A 10,967-nucleotide genomic window follows, 5' to 3' on the forward strand; every position below is an offset into this window, starting at 1 on the left:
AAAAGAAAATCAACTCTGGTAGATCAAGGGAAAAAATTAAGAATCCAGAAATAAGTCCGTATCTATGACCAACTGATTTTCAAAAGGACACCAAGACAATTCAATAGGGAAAGAACAATCTTTTCAATAAAGGGTATTGAAACTCTTGGATAGCGACAGGTCAAAGAATAAAACTGGATGTCCACCTCATATCATACACAAAAGTTAATTTATCTATGAATAGAGACATAAATATAGGTGTCAAAACTGGAAAACATGCATAAGGAAACACAGGCATAAATTTTGGTGACCTTGGATTAAAATGACTTCTTAGATACACACCAAAATCATAATACAATAAAAGGAAGAATAGGTAAACTGACTTCATGAAAATTAAAAATGTTGTGCTTCAAAGGACATTATTAGGTCAAAGGACAAGTATCAAGAAAATGAAAAGGTGACCCACATGATGGGGGAAAAGATTTGCAAATCATTTATCTGAGAATGATCTAGTATCCAAAATAAAGAACTCTTACAACTCAACCATAAAAAGACAAATAACCTGCTTAAAAATGGGCAACGGGTTTCAACAGACATTTCCCTGAAGATAAAAAAATGGCCAAAAAGCCCATGAAGAGAGGGAACATCATTTGTCATCAGAGAAAATGACAATCAAAAAGATGAGATAACACCACACTAGTAGGATGGCTAAAATCAAAAAGGAATAATAATACAAGCATTGTACTATAGTGCAAGTGTTTGTGAGGATATGCAGCAACTGGAACCGTCATGCATTACCAGGGGTAAGTTAAAACGGTGCAACCATGTTGGAAAATAATTTGGTCCATTTCTGAACAAGTTAAACATAGAGTTAGCATATGAACCAACCATTCCACTTCTAAGTATATTTCCAAGAGAATTGAAAACATATTTTCAAACAAAACATGCACAGTAATGTTCAAAGCAGCATTATTCATAAGAGTCAAAGAGGGAAAACAACCCAAACGTCCAAGTCCATTAATAGAGGGAGGGATAAACAAAATGGTGTGTCCATTCGAAGGAATCTTATCTGGCCATAGAAAGGAATGAAGTACCAGGTACTATAACATGGGTGAACTTGGAAAACATTATTCTAATGAAAGAAGACAAACCAAGAAAGACCTCATATTCTATGATTCCATTTATATGGAACATTCAGAATAGGCGAACCCCATTAGAAAGTGGTTGTTCGGGGCTGGAAGAAAGAATAGGGTGTAACCAACAGTAGGTATGTGTTTCTTTCAGGGGTCATAAGAATGTTCTCCAATTAGTTGGCTGTACAGCCTTAAAAAATAGTAAGAACTACTGAATTCTGCATTTTAGAAAGGTAAATTTTATCATAAGTGAAATGTATCTCAATAAAACTGTTATGTAAGAAAGGATCCCAGCTAATGAAGGAATGCAAGTCATTACGCAATAATGGATCTAGACTGCTAAAACCCAGATAAAAAGCTGATGCGGTACTTAACTAACAGCTACATCAGAATAACAATACCTGAGTCAGAGTCAGAAAGACACAAGACAGAGCATGCCTCTTGATGGAAGTATATATGCAATTCTGCAGTATTTCAACAACAACCAACAATCGGGCCTGAATGTTTTTGAGAATCTAGATCTGCCATTTGAAATCAGATAGAGATTTCAGAGGAACATGTGCAGTGACACAGCAAAATCCAGACTGTGGGAAACTGTGCGGACAGACAGCACAGACCAGATAAGCGATGTATCAGAGAGATCCAATGTGTGGGCTTTGTATGAATCCTGATTTTAACTAGCCAAATGCTTAAAAAAATACATATGAAAAACAGGAGAGTTTGAGTATCACCAAGATACTTGATAATGCAAAAGAATTATTGTTAAGATTTCAATGCCTTGATGGTATTGGAAGTATACTCTTTTAAAAGAACTATTACCTTTTGAAAATGTATACTAAAATATAAAAGTATGCCACATTTGGGGTTCATTTCAAAATAATCCCTGGGGAGGGAGGTTGATAAGAGAGCCAGGAGGTGGGGGGTTGGGGGAAAAAGGGGAGGTGTCTCTTGCTCATACAAGATATGGCCATTTTTTTTTATATGCTGCTTTATTTCTGTAAGGATACACTGAAACGTTAGAGGATAATAGCTAAGGACAAAATGCAGAAATGAGGCGTCGGCTTCGCTAACCACTCCTACGAGAATGTTCCTATGCACTGGCATTACGTGTTCACTTGTGGTACTGTCTCGTTATACTATGTCCTAGAACAATGTCGATGAGAGTGCGGTGAGGTGAGCACTACATGGGCGTCCCGCTGGCCCGGGAGGGAGGCCGCCACGCCCCCAGAGATCCCGCGAAGCTCTGAGGGGCAGTCCTTTAAGAGTCATAAGAAGAGGGACTGAACGGGGTTCTTCACCACAGGGACCAAGAGCAGACAACTACTACATTACATTACTGTTCAGAGACATCCTGTCGGTCAGTGACCGCCCCGGTGCCTGCTCACCTACCCCTCTCAGGTGTTAGGGTTACTTCTGTAGGATGGATTTCAAAACTGCAGGAACGCTGGAGGGGGCATTGATCACTGAATTGATCACTGTTGCAGTTGGATGATGCATACAGGAGTTTAATGTATTATTCTCCCTATTTTTGTCCATGTTAAAATTCTCCATCAAAAACGTTTCAAGAAAAATTTACGAAGCACCTTTTCAGGTCATGCATGGTAGTAAGCACTTGAATAGAGACTGTCCTTCATCCTTGAATTCCCAGCAGTCCATGTAGTACCTGGGCACTAGGGGGCGATGAGGAGGCATCACCGAATGAATGAATAATATCCTTTAATTCCCTAACTGTCCTAAGTGAGATCTTATACCTCACCTTGCAAATAGGGACACCTAAGGCACAGAGTCTACCCAACATTATCCAGATTTTATGCAGCAGACTCTTTCCACTATGCATCAAATATGAGTATTTAATTTTTTTTTAAGTGGGAGGGCGGAGGGACTGGCTGATCTTTGAATTTACCTAGTTTTTCATCATCCTCATTAAAGAGCACTATACTCTTTAATAGGGGATTTGGTATAATTATGACGAGGACACATGGGATCTCCAATCAGGCACATCTGGGAGTACAAAAGGCATCTGGCCACAAAGCTGAAAACTCCAATGCTATTTTCATTCTTTTTCTCAAGAACGTCAGCTCCCTGTGCCACTCCCCTGGCCCATTATCACCCCAAATTACGCATCGTGGGACCACTATAGACTGTATTTGGCCACCTTGGGTCCCTTGGTGTTTACTTGGTGTTTTCTTTTTTAAAAGAAAGAAAAAGATGTCAAAAATCCAAGGTATTCACTGGCAGCTTAAAAGAAAACTGGCATTGATCTTCCTCTCTCCAAGTGGCACCCTTTAAAAGGCTTTTTGAAGCCATTAACCTCTTACTCACCTCTTCTTAGTCCACTTCCCTCTCTTTTTGTTTTCCGTTCTCAAACTCACTTAAGAAATACTCTCAGAACTGTGTCTTCTTAAGCCAGACAAATATACATAGACACATGTGCATGAGTGGCTTTGCGGATGCTCTTGCTTGTTCAGAAATGTAACAAGAGCATAACAAATACAAGTCAGTATTTTGATTGGGCAGAATCACTTTTTTCAATCGATTCCACAAATGTAGACAAAGGCTTTGATTCCTTCTGCCCTCCTACTTGTCCAAAATCTACATTAATCTTTCCATCAAATTAAAAAAAAATAGGGCATTGTCACCTTTTTGGGCTATCCTGAGAGCTGCATTTCATCCTAATAAATTTAAAAGAACAATCACTCATGTTTTTAAAAAGGGTAGGTTTGTGCTAAATTCTATTTCTGCCCATGGCTTGTGAGAATATTCCAAATAAAAACAAGCAGATGGAAACAGAATTCAAAACCTAAAGTCAGTCCACACCTGTGGATGGAGGTGTTCCCACCGGGCGCCTTCCCTGACCTTCTCTTCCAGCGAGCTCCCCGTGCACCGGTGTAACACGTAAGGAACAGAAGATTGGTAATCAGTGCTGGGCAGAGAAGAGCAGAGAGCACGGGGAAATGTCAGTGGCACTGCAGGGCTCACCCCGTGTGGTTGAGAAACCGAGATGCTGGCATTCCTTAGTGCAGACCTTGCTGAACCAGTGTCATTGGAGCAGCTAAAATAGTGCAATTCCAGGAAATGAACGGCTACTTATAAGCCATCTAGAAGGTCATGCCCAGCGCCATCCTGGAGAGTACATCAAACTTCAAAGAGCCTTCTGGAAAAGAGGCAGCTCTCGCCACCTGGGACAGTCGGATCAGGACTGCACTCATTCCTTCTGGGCCTCTCTTTATGTGGCTACTCCTCTCTGCACAGCCCGGGCATCCTGTCATTCCTACAGCTCCTCTCCAAGTGGAGTTCACTCAGAAGGCTGGGGGATTTACTGAGGCCAGAAATCAGTGGCCAGAAATCTGTCCCCTTAGTTAAAAAAAAAAAAAAAAAAGAAGAAGAAGAAGAATCACGGATGGAAGATTTTCCACCATAAAAGGGGAGCCTTTACTCTGCAGGTAATACCCTCTCAGGAGTCACCTTTGTGGGGGAACCCACAAACACATGCTCATACTGGGGTCCAGGGGACTTCTGGAGAATCTGAACACACCTGGGCCAAATTAACAGGTGCCCCCCCCCCGGTTCCTCAGCCCCCTCATCTTCTCCCAACAGCCCCCAGTGCACAATTGTGTAGGCGCCCCCCACAAGATATTATAATTCTTTCACAGTTCTCCCCCCCCCGCCCCCCACAGGTAGTGTCCCTACACCCTAAGCTGTTCCATGGAAGGAAACAGGCATGGCCGCTTCTGCAGTCTCAGACCCGTATGCTAATTTCTGTCCATAATCCAGTGAAAGATACTCGCTTTGATCCGGAAGAATTAAAAGGCTATCACTGTTTTTGTCAAAGAGCTAGCAGAAAGATCTAGACCAGACAAGGGGAAATGAAATGCCTCCAGCGGCCAAACAAGTAAGTTAAACAAATTTGGTTGGGACTGCAGTGAATTCTCCAGAGGCAAAGCTCGTTCAGCCCCAGAGTCCTTTGTGGGAACAGAGAGCCAGCACGCATGTATCTTATAGTGGGCCAGGAGACCCAGAAACCCTGATTTTTCTATGGGGCATCTCAAGATTAATTGGAATTGATCCAACATGTGTTCAACATTATTTGGCTCAAACAACATGTGTCTCCAGACCATGTACTTCCAGGAACCCCGGCCCTTCTATGACCTGAGCCAGACCTACCAATCCACAGCCCATTTTAAGCCAGACTGACTTAAATGGACTCAAACGTAATCTTAACACAATAAAGGCAGCTGTTACTTCCTCAAGTTTGAGCCAGGAATCTCAGAAGGCGGAGTGGGCAATGTGGGCTACTGAGTCTTCCAAATCGGGCTTGGTGCCTCCCCCAAAAGAACCCAACCTAATCCTTCCAGGCTGGCTTTCTCACCTTCCTCCTTTACTCATCTGCCCCAAATGCCAGCGAATGTTAGTCAGAAGAGTCTCCCTGGTGTGTGACCTTCCTCTCTGTCACTGCTCTGTGCGGCTCACTCTCCCCTCTCCGGTTAGTGATGGGGCCAGAGGAAAGATCGGTGGCGGCTCTTACCCTTGTGGTGTCGATGGTACACTCTCTGCCCTCATCCTGCCCAGCAGAACATCCATCATCATCCAAGAAGCTCCGCCCTTCTTCCCTCACGGGTGTGTGTGGTACACAGAGGCATTTAGTGGCCACAAGAAGAGAAGAATCCTGTTTTCTGGTTGAAGGGGCCAATGCAATCACTGGGAAATCATTCTCACCTGCAGAAGAAGCCAGAAGTCAAGTTTTAGCCCCAAGGAAGAAAAACACCCAAGACATTCTAACTCAGACTCAGTGATCTGGGCACTTTACCGATTAGACCCATCTCCTAGAGCCCCATCTTCTTTCAGGGACGGAGTGTTCTTCCCCTCCGCCCGCCTCCGTGGAAGCATCCCTCTCACTAGACTCAGGGATCGGGAGACATCGCTGTCCCAGGACCTGACTTGCAGTCATTCTCAGGCTTAAGGACCCTCAGGTTTTGACTATAGTGGACACTTGGGACATCTCCACTGACCCCAAAGCCAACAAAACATCCAAAGCTAAAATGAGGCACTAGAATTAGGACTGTGGTTATTCACTTCCCACACAGTTTCTTCTAGGAGCATTATTTTCCTGGCTAATTTATCAAGGATATACTTATAAGCTTCTAAATGAATACATTTTAATCCATTTCAGAGACCAAGTTCTCAGTGTGACTGCCCTAATAGAATTAACACCGCTGCTCTAATTTGAAATCAATAGGTTTAAAAGCCTGGCCAGATTCGATTTTGCTTTCTTTGTCCATTGTTATATTTCACAGATCAGAAGTGACTATGCATGCTAGATCAGAGTCCTCTGGTTAACGTGTGTCTATGGATGTGTGCGTAGTGTGTCTAGGGAGTTTAAGCTTGTACCAAAACAAAAGGACAAATTTACATTTCTCTCTCTGAATAAATTAAAGAAAGCAAAAGAAGTCCCAGTTCCCAAAAAGGTAAGCCTTGCTTCATGTTGATGCCTTCCCATAGATTTATGTTAGTATCTAAGCATCCATGCATTGATTTTCATGTTTTCCAATCAATGCTAGGTCTTAAAGGGGGCCTGGGCTGGGTGGGGAGGAGGAAGGAAAGATGGATTCTGAGCTTCAGAAAGAAAATGAAAGAAGTGTCTTCGGCTACGTCAGTCATTAAACAAACATTCATTATAGCTTAAGATCTGCCTGGAATTATCATAGGCTTTGGGATCACACACAAGATACAGTGCTTGCCCCCTCCTCCCTACCCTAGGAGCTCCCAGGCGCAGGACCAAATGTCATAAACAAAGCATGGTATCCTACCAACATCAAGGGGGCAAGGGAGAGGGGGCCGAGCAGGAACACCCTGGTCCAATAATGGCCAGATAAATCCTTCAGTGCATTTTCACCTCTAATAAAGATAACAAGAAAAGATCCAGGGTGCGGGGGGTGGGGGGGGGGTGCAGCTTTACCCAAAGTGAATTTCTGAGCTGGGACTCTTTAGCAGAAGAGGTACAGCAATCTCAGCAGGGATAAATAAAATCAACTCAGGAGTTAAAGTCCTCCTCCTACTCTTCCTTCTGCACAGCCTTCCAGCAACACAACATTGGGTCAGTCTCAAATATCTGCGTCCCACTGAAATGCTGCTGTGCCTTTTCTCAAGGGTACAGCACACACGTACAGTCTTCTTCTGCCTGCCAGATACCTTTCCAAATGTAGCACATGTTAAAGGAAGGTATGATTAATCTTGCTGGGGGATAATTAGCTGCAAACAGCTTTGACATGACTATATTAATTACTGAAGAAAAAAATTAGCAAAGTACTTAAACTATCTGGCACTTCTAAGAAACCCCAACCACTGATGGGCACTGGCTCATCACAGAAGGACTGGCCCAGGGACAGACTGTGAGGGGGGCCAAGTGTGTCTTTTTTTTACAAAAACTGGTACTTAGTAGGCCCTCCATCAATGTCTGATGCATTAAAACCTCCCAGCCTGCCTTTTCTCTCTGTCTCCCCACAAATTCAGAATGCCAGGGTTCTGCCTCATTTTCCGTCACTATGACTCCCATCCAAAAAACTAGATTTTTGGAAAAGATATGATACCACTCAGTAGCTCTCGGTATGAATTTACGTCAATGCACACCCCTTCTAGGGCGTTCCCATTCTAAGCGTGACTTTTCCATGTAAAATGATAACCAGCATTCTCTGAGTCCCTACAACATGCCAGGAACCTTCCAGGAGTTTCACACACATTACCTCTGCCCTCAGCTACTGGGAGTGTTAACTGTTGTGATCCCCATTTTATAGGTGGGACATCGAGGCTCAGGGAAGCGATTTGTCCAATGTCCTGAACCCAGTCGATGCCAGAGCCAGGATTCAAACTGAGGTAGGCCTGCCTGATGCCCCCTCAGCACAGAAAATCAACTTTGATATGACTGTACGAGTAACTGATGAAAAAAGTTAGTTGTCAGGGAAAGTGAAGGGCGGGGAGCAGTGAGCAGAATGGGTCCCAAACCAGAAGACTTGGGAAAGAAAAATCCAACACGGTCTCCTCTTCCTGCTTAACCATCCCGCCACATGGTTCCATTCTCTACGTTCCCAGCACGCCATCAGTGTGGAATGGTTCCGAAGAAGATGGATCGTCTGTGATTTAGTACCTAAGCAGGCTTCTGACTTTGCTGAGTAATTCAGCAGGATCGTGGCAAAACACATCACGTTCGCTCAAGTATTGCTGGCCTCTGTAGGAAAATCTCTTCACTATAAAAAAGGAGGGCGTCTACAGCATCCTTCTCGTGGACCCTCCAGCTTGGCTGTATTTCCTGGTGGGTTGACAACAGCATTCAAAAATGCACAAAAAGACTGGCTCCGTTATGGAGAGGGAATGGTGAAGATTAAGTGACCTATTGGACTCTTTCATCATCCAGAGAGTTGACATCCAATCTCGGAACAGAACGAGGAAAATCAAATGGACAAGCAGACAGTACCCAGGGGTAATAATAACTCCTAATGCCCGTCTCTTAAGACTCAGATTCACAGGACTAAGGTGGCTTTCCAAAAATTAAACCATAAAATCAGTGTCTGAGAGATCAAAACAGACACTCTGAGGGACACTGCTGCATAGATCTGGGTCTGATGTACTTGCCCAGAATCCTGAGTGTACCTGTTACTGCCCTTCTCACATTGTTCTGAAATGTTGTCACCTCCGTCTACCCACTAGACTGAGAAGCCTCCAGTTAGGGACAGTGTTATAATATCAGTCTTCATAGTCATTATCCCTGTTACACAATTGTGCTTGACACATTTTTATTGAACCAATTCCTCTCCCCCAAGGCAATGAGACTAAAGAGTAAATTAATTAAAAGAATCAATATGGATAATGAAAGGCAGTTGGTCAGCAAGGGAAGCAGAGGAAGAAAGTGTAAAAGATCTAAGTTGGTTGCCCAAGACCCCTCCCAGCACTTTCCAAAGGTCTCATCCTGAAGAGGCAGGATTGTCCAGCCCTGATGGAGACATCCCAAGTAGATTTTTAAGTGTCTACACCTAGAGTTCCAGGTACCATTAGATGCCCAAAAACCTCTCCTTGTTTTGATTCTGACTCTCCAAGGCACCTGATGGTGACTTCAGCTTCCGGGCACATCACCGACAGACAGCACGTGACCATGTCCACTCCGTCCACTAGATATACCTCTTAGTGGAACATAATAAGGTAGGAATAGGTTTAGTGACTCCATTTTCTGTAAGTTTCTGTAAGAGTCAACCTGCTAGAGTCTGATCAACTGTGGGACACCTGGAAGTGAGTTTCTGAAGTTGGCAGGCTGCCAGAGAGCCTGAGCCTGACCTGGGATAAGGTCACCAAGTGAATGGCACCTTTAAGCATCATCCTGACAGGCATCCGGCTTCCCTGGAGATACCCTGCCTTTGACAACGTCTCCAGAAGAGCTTCCCCAGCCTTGGCACTACTGACGTTTTGAGGCCAGACAATCCTCCTGCAGGGGGCGGTCCGATGCCCTACAGGATGGTTAGTGGCTTCCCTGGCCTTGACCTACAAGACACTAGGAGCGTACCTCCTCCCTGTCCCCTAAGGTCCTGACAACCAAAATTGCCAAATGTGCCCCAGAGAGCAAAACCGTCCCCAGTTGGGAACCCCTGCTCTGGATTAGAGTAGAAAGATCTTCGATGCGCGTTTGGAAGCTGGAAGTTCAGAAAGCTCAGAATGGCAGGTGGCACTCATCTGTGTCACACGTCTGTGACCCGGGCCAGGGATGCTCCCCGGACATTTGTTCTTCTAGGATTCAGTCATGTCATTTCTGGTATCAGACAAGCAAAACTTTGCAAGTAAGAAAAGACAAAAGGCAAGTTAACCTTTTGTTCAGACTTGAAGCATGCTTCACGCAATTGGAGTCTAGAGTAAAGGTTAGTGATTTTCTCTGAGAATCTATCTGATATTTGCTAACATTTTTGATGCCAGGATTATGCACAGGACAGCACACTAAGACAGCTTGAAAGATGTCTTACTACAGCTCTCTGTAGGTGGGAGTCTTCTTGCTGACCATGCCCACCCCTGACCAAGCTCCACTCTTGTGGAAACCCATTGATGCCCCAGGAAAAATGCAAAGATGACAGGCCAGTTTAGTCTGGCCCCTATTTATCAATCATAGACTAATTTTCAATAAAATCTAAGAGTTATGCAATAATAAGAATACTAACAAAAGGTGAAATTCAACCCTAATTCTATCTTGATTAACTAATGAGAGTTGTAGTCTGAGGTTTTGCTTAAATAAAATTAAAATCTCACAATCAGACTGTTGTAATTGGATTTAGGATGCCCGAAAAATTGTCCTTACATTTAAATCCTATAATTCAAAGCAACCAGGAGACTACATCACTTCCCAGTTGATTCAGACAGCAGACTACTAAGAATATCTCTGAATGACTTCGTTTTTCCGAATTATCAAATCTTAACATGAGAAACCCTTGAATTAACAATGACTTTTTAAAAATCTTTGCTCTGTCCCCAGAAGAAAATGAACACTTCTCAGGACCTAATACATTCAGGGATTAAAAATGAATTTATAGAAGTTCTGGTCTTCAGGGAGGAAACCAGTAAGTGCCTTCCAAAGCAAAGCCTCTAAATTATATTTCAAAAGTTAATATAAATTATATTTCACTTGGCCATCCAGAATGAGTAAATGCAATACCATCTCCAGAAATCCCTAAGGCTTGATGCATGGGTAACTAGACACCATTTTGCTCTCCTCGGGTTCTGTGTTCCTAGACAACCCTCCCTGGGGAACAAAGGGAGACAAGCGAGCTGCTGCTGAGTCACCTAGTCACCTCTTCAGAAAGGAAAGCGAGGAAAAGCCCTGTGGAA

At 43.6% G+C, this 10,967-nt stretch overlaps 1 protein-coding gene across 3 annotated transcripts in view; it reads right to left on the reverse strand.

Moving 5' to 3' along the window:
- Nucleotides 1–10,967, reverse strand: part of KCNS3 (potassium voltage-gated channel modifier subfamily S member 3) — a 38,355-nt gene that overhangs the window by 7,755 nt on the left and 19,633 nt on the right. For all 3 annotated transcript variants that reach the window (XM_032353244.1, XM_032353242.1, XM_032353245.1), the window contains exon 2: nt 5,638–5,828. The gene's annotated coding sequence lies outside the window, so the exon portion shown is untranslated. The remainder of the gene's footprint in view (nt 1–5,637; nt 5,829–10,967) is intronic.

This window comes from Mustela erminea, chromosome 7 (assembly GCF_009829155.1).
Source record: "Mustela erminea isolate mMusErm1 chromosome 7, mMusErm1.Pri, whole genome shotgun sequence".
Classification (NCBI taxonomy): Eukaryota; Metazoa; Chordata; class Mammalia; order Carnivora; family Mustelidae; genus Mustela; species Mustela erminea.